The sequence below is a fragment of the Crocodylus siamensis genome, chromosome 1 (genome assembly GCF_052110815.1).
Source record: "Crocodylus siamensis isolate JL-2025a chromosome 1, ASM5211081v1, whole genome shotgun sequence".
Lineage (NCBI taxonomy): Eukaryota > Metazoa > Chordata > Crocodylia > Crocodylidae > Crocodylus > Crocodylus siamensis.
Genome location: NC_143395.1, coordinates 413,089,869 through 413,096,083, shown reverse-complemented (window position 1 = coordinate 413,096,083; position 6,215 = coordinate 413,089,869). Strand labels below are relative to the sequence as shown.

Below are 6,215 nucleotides of genomic sequence, written 5' to 3'. Positions count from 1 at the left end.
AAAGGTGGAGGAGTAGCACTCTACATCAAGGAGGAATATACTTCCTCGTTAATTAGCATGGGGGTAGAGGGGGGGCACTCTGAGGTGCTCTGGGTTAGAGTAAAAGGCAGTCCAGGGGAGAGAGACTTAACGGTGGGAGTCTACTATAGACCTCCCAACCAGGGAGAAGAGCTCGACCTGGAATTCTTAGGTCAGCTTACAGAGGCAGTGAGGGCTAAGGATGTGGTCATCATGGGGGACCTGAACTTCCCAGACATCTGCTGGGAGGAGCAGTCAGCCAAGTCTGATCGCTCACGTCGGTTCTTAGCCAGACTGCAGGACCTCCATCTAACCCAGGAGGTGCACAGTCCCACCAGGGGAGACGCCTTGTTGGACCTAGTGCTGGCCACGGGTGATGACCTGGTGAGGGGGCTGCGGGTGATGGGCCACCTGGGAGACAGTGATCATCGCTTGCTGGAATTCACCATCCAGCGTAAGGTGGCAAAGGGCTGCAGCAAGGCAACAGCCCTAGACTTTAGGAGGGCTGACTTCAACAAGCTAAGGAGGATAGTTGGGGAAGCGCTGAGGACCCAGAGGGGAAGGGAATCAGATGTCGAAGGTGAGTGGTTGCTCCTTAAGGAGACGATCCTCCATGCCCAAAGGGAGGTAATCCCAACAAGGGTCAAAGGGAGCAGGAGGGCACATAAACCCCCATGGCTCACTAAGAGCATCCGGGAATGTCTCCTTGCTAAAAGGGAGGCATATACCCAATGGAGAGATGGGGTCATCGCCAAGAAGGACTATGTTATAGTCGCCCGGGGATGTAGGGGGGCAGTCAGGAGGGCCAAGGCAGAGTTGGAGATAGGACTAGCTTCCCGGATTAAGGACAAGAAGAAGTCCTTCTTCAAATACATAGGGGGTAAAAAGAGGGTCCCGGGTAATGTGGGGCCCCTGCAGGACACGATGGGCAACTTAGTCATCACGCCAGATGACAAAGCTAACATATTTAACGATTTCTTTGCCTCTGTCTTCCTAAGTAGGGACCAGTTCAGCCACCTCCCTGCTGGGCCCCCCTCGGGCCCCGAGAGAGACACGCCTGGGCCAAGGGTTAGCGAGGAGTTAGTTAGGGTACTTCTGGAGAAGCTGGACGTGTTCAAGTCCGCTGGTCCGGACGATCTTCACCCTAGGGTTCTACAGGAACTGGCTGAGGTCATTGCGGGACCCCTGGCACGGCTCTATGAGCACTCGTGGTGCTCTGGCGAGGTGCCGGAGGACTGGAAGAGGGCCAATGTGGTCCCTATCTTCAAAAAGGGAAAAAAAGAGGACCCGGGAAATTACAGGCCAGTTAGTCTGACCTCAATCCCGGGTAAGCTCTTTGAAAAAATTATCCTGGCACACATCCAGGAGGGCCTTGCGGGGGAATGCATGCTCAGGGGCAACCAACATGGGTTTATCAGTGGCAGGTCTTGTCAGACCAACCTGGTGGCCTTTTACGATCAGGTCACCAAATCATTAGACGCAGGGGTTGCTGTGGATGTAGTCTTTTTGGACTTCCGGAAGGCTTTCGACACTGTCTCTCACCCTGTCCTCATCAAAAAGCTGGGAGACTGTGGTGTCGATGCCCACACGGTCAAATGGGTCGCCAACTGGTTGGAGGGCCGCACCCAGAGGGTGGTAGTGGATGGGTTCTTCTCGACCTGGAAGGATGTGGGCAGTGGGGTTCCGCAGGGCTCGGTCCTCGGGCCTGCACTGTTCAACATCTTCATCAGTGACTTGGATGAGGGGGTAGAAAGCACCCTGTTCAAGTTTGCTGATGACACTAAGATGTGGGGGGATGTGGGTGCACTAGAAGGGTGCAATAGGCTACAAGCTGACCTTGACAGGTTGCAACGGTGGGCGGATGAGAATAGGATGGGGTTTAACACTGATAAGTGCAAGGTGTTGCACATGGGGAGGAAGAACCGGCACCACACTTACAGGTTGGGGAACTCTCCTCTTGCCAGCACGGAGACGGAAAAGGATCTTGGAGTCGTCATTGACTCCACGATGAACATGGGCCGGCAGTGTGGGGAGGCAGTCAAGAAGGCCAATCGTACCCTATCATGCATCCACAGATGCATCTCGAGCAGGTCCAGGGAGGTGATCCTCCCCCTCTATGCGGCACTGGTCAGGCCGCAGCTGGAGTACTGCGTCCAGTTCTGGGCGCCACACTTCAAGAGGGACGTGGACAATATGGAAAGAGTTCAGAGGAGGGCCACTCGTATGATCAGGGGTCAGCAGGGCAGGCCTTATGAGGATAGGCTACGGGACCTGAACCTGTTTAGCCTCCACAAGAGAAGGCTAAGGGGGGACCTTGTGGCCTGCTACAAACTGGTCAGGGGGGATCAGCAGGTATTGGGGGAGTCCCTGTTCCCCCGTGCGCTGCCGGGAGTGACCAGGAATAACGGTCACAAACTGGCGGAGGGTAAGTTTAGATTAGATATTAGGAGGCGCTACTTCACAGTCAGGGTGGCTAGGGCCTGGAACCAGCTTCCAGGGGAGTGGTGCAGGCTCCTAGCCTGGGGATTTTTAAAAGGAAGTTAGATGAGCACCTTGCCGGGGTCATCTGACCCCGGTGCTCTTTCCTGCTAAGGCAGGGGGTCGGACTAGATGATCTACCTAGGTCCCTTCCGACTCTAGCTACTATCAACTGTCCCCTAACAGCTGTAATTAGGCAGGGAGGAAGAAGGGAAAAGTTGCTTGTCTCCATATTGTTGGATTTCAGGGAGGGGGAATAACACCTGCCTGGACACATTACAGTATAATGTACTTTATTTCAGGTCAGCACCCTGCAATGGTAGCAGAGGGCATGTCAGCAGTATCCAGGCTGCTCCGGCACTCTGGGCATGAAGCATTTCTGAGAGGGGGGTCAGGTAGAGGGGACAGCCACAACTCACCTGGCAGCAGGTCCTCTGACCTTGAGATTTCCCCACCAGCCTCATCATCACAGACCTAGAGCTCCACCTGTCCTCGCTGGATGCAGCAGATAAAGTCAGGTGTGGAACCCTGAAATGTTGTATGGGACAGCGGTTAAAGAGTGTTTGTGACTGGGTACTGGATGCAGAATAACCAACCAGAATTTGGGAAATGGATCCAATGAACTCAAGGTTTCATTGAGGAGGAAGCATTTTGGGTGAAAGAAAAGGCACTGCAGGGAGAAGACCTGAAGAAATAATGGTCCTTGTCATGCAGGTAGTGGAGAAATGGTCCTAGGAAACACGGCATCAACCACTCCCTGGTATAGAAAGGGTATCAGACTGACAGACACCATGAATAAGCATGGAGATACAGTGATCCATGATGTAATAGGGAGTAGAAAAATAAAGCTTTTACTGTTAAGGTACCAAAATGAAGAGGTACTAGACACACTTAAAAACAGATAACATTTATCTCATCGGTGGAACTCCAGTTAAAGGAACAGAAATGAGCTTATTCTCAATGAAGGTGTAAAGTGAGGACCGGTGGCAGTGAAAAGCGTCCATGACAGGTGGCTGACAATGAAGCAGCTCTGCAGAAAAGGACCTAGGGGTTATGAGGACAAGAAGCTGAATACGGACCAGCAGTGTGCCCTTGTTGCCAAGAAGGCTAGAGGCATCCTGGGCTGCATAGGTAGGAGCGTTGCAGGCAGGTCAAGGGAAGTGATTATTTCCCTCTGTTCAGCACTGGGGAGGCCACATCTGGAGTCCTGTGTCCAGTTTTGGCCTCCACTACAGAAAGGATGTGGACAAATCACAGAGAGTCCAGCAGAGGGCAACAAAACTGAAGTACATCCCTTCCACCCCTAATTTTCTATGATTCAAGACATCACAATGGGCTAGGAATTATAATATCTAATTATGTACTATTTGAGACAATATAAGGGGCCCAATCTCATGGGGTTCCCAGAGGTTCCTTTACAGATTTGTAAAGACTAAAGAAAACCACTCTCTCGTGGGCCTGAAGGCTCAGTCTAGAAGATCCCATTAAGCACCTCTGTGATGCTTAGTTTCAGTCTCAAACTGTGGATTCGTGTCTCCAGAGGTAACATCCTTGTTAACAACAGTATATGGGGATGAGAGACAACAGATGTGATTACCTACCCATCAGCCCTCTTGTCTCTCTGCGAGTTTGTGTACACAGTCAAGCCCTTACCTCTCCATAAAAGTACAATGTTTCAAGAAATTAAATGAATGCAGGATATCAAACAACAAGAATGCACTTTTTGTAGAAAATAATGATTAAATCCAGGCTGCCTAATCAGCCACTGAAATCAAATCAATTAATATCATGATTTAAATCAAATCCACCTGGCAACAATTAGATCACTGATTGTTGCCTCCACAGCAGGAAAGGGCCCAGCCAAGATAAGCCTCTTCCTGCTGGGAGCTGCACATATGCAGGGAGGAGGATCAGGGGCCTCAGCCTGGGAGCTGCCACCCACAGAGATCAGACCTGTCCCAACCCAGCCACCAGGTTACAAATCCTGTCAGCCCTGTCCTGGACAAGGCCAGATATTCGAGCCTCTCCCCACCATGGAGGACAGACACTCAGGCACCCAGACCTATGCCCAGCCTCCATCCCGAACCTCACCTGACTCCTTGTGGGGTGGGGGGCTCCTGTTTGGGGACAGGAGGTGGTTTGTCCTGAGGTGCCAGGGTTTCCCTCTGTCCTGCCTCCTCCAGGGACCTGTTGGCACCATGGTGTCTGGCTGCTCCAGCCAGCAGTCACCAGGCTCCTGCAGTGCCCCAGTGGGCTGCACCTTGTCTGAGGGCACCGCCTCCACCTTCACACTCGCTGTGATCTAGGAACAAGATAAATATGTCACCAGGGAGCTGTGGAAAGGGGACACAGATAAAGATGAGGTTGGCAGCGTAAATGACCAGGCTTAAATACTCATCTGGAGCTTCTCATTGTCTACCTGTCACAGCTGGAGCCCCTCAGCCATTGCGCTGCCACTCCCAGCGCGATGGCTATGAACTGCTCCAGCACAACCTGCTCCTTGCTGCGGCACTGGGCCTCCAGCCAGCACAGACAGCGCTCCCACAGGCGCCTGCAAACCTTCTGCAGCCCCTTAGCTTCCACGTAGTGAAGGCCCCGGCAGTGTTGACACCAGGTCTCTGGGGCGGGGAGGCCATCCGCAGTGCAGCTGGGGGCGGGGGGTGTCTCTGAGGGGAATCGGCCTAGGGAAGGCGGCTCCATGGCCTGCATCGCCTCCTGTCCCCGGGTCTCCCAGCCTTGGACCAACTCCTCCTGCAGCTGCTGCTTTACTGCCTGCGGTGCCAGCCACTGTGGGGACCCCCTCCCGCAGCCCCCCATCCCAGACTAGACAACACCAGGTACTTTTCCTGCCCCCTCAACTCCTGCCTGGAGCCCCCCCCGAGTCCTGCTTCTCCAGCGGCCCCTCAGGCTGCAGCAGGGCTGCGGAGGGAAGGGCCACGGCTGCCACGAGCTCCAGCACAGGCCTCCCCCCACCAGGACTCTCGCTCCCCTGCGCTCCTGCACAGCGCCTGCCCACGGCGCCCGGCCTGCGGGAAAGGAGACAACACGGACGTCCCCGTGTGATGCGAGACCCATGGCCCCAGCCCATGCCCTTCACTCCAGATCCACAACCCCCTGCCCCCCCAGCCCTGCGGGGCTCCTCACCCTTCACCTGAAGGCCCTCCTCTCCCGAGCTGCGCCAATGCCCCTCACTCGCCCCCCCAGCCTTGCCTCTCGCTCCCAGCCCACAGCCCCGGCCTCGACAAGCCACGCGGTGCCCCCCACTCCCAAAACGCAGCCCCCGCCCGTTCCCCACAGACCTGGTCTCCCCCCAGCCGGGACTCCTGGGAGCGGCACCGTGCACCCGCCCTCCCAGGATGCTCCTCAGTGCCGACCTGCCCCCCAGGCTGCCGGTGCCCCTCACCCCCGACCATCAGCCACTGCCCCCCCAAACCCTGCTGGTACCCCTCAATCCCAACCCGCTGCCCGGACCCCAGCACCCGCCCGCAAACCCTGCCAGTAGCCCTCAGTCCCCCACAAACCATGCCGGAGCCCCCCCGCCCCGGACGGACCTGGTCTCCCACTGCGCAGCCAGACTCCCCCCACCACGCCACACACGTGACGTCACTGAACATCAGGCAGCGTCACTCCGCTGTTGCCACCTCCCCCGCCCCTCCGTTAACCCTTTGGTGGCAGCCGCCGCAGCAGGACCCGCGGGGGGGCGGGGAATCTGAGGCAGG

General features: G+C 55.8%; 1 protein-coding gene across 1 annotated transcript in view; it reads right to left on the bottom strand.

Moving 5' to 3' along the window:
* Positions 1-5,680, bottom strand: part of PAK1 (p21 (RAC1) activated kinase 1) — a 154,186-nt gene extending 148,506 nt beyond the window's left edge. Inside the window, exons 1-3 of the mRNA XM_090030717.1 lie at positions 4,916-5,680; positions 4,588-4,798; positions 2,916-3,024 (exon numbers count right to left, since the gene is read on the bottom strand). The gene's annotated coding sequence lies outside the window, so the exon portion shown is untranslated. The remainder of the gene's footprint in view (positions 1-2,915; positions 3,025-4,587; positions 4,799-4,915) is intronic.
* Positions 5,681-6,215: the final 535 nt, after the last annotated feature.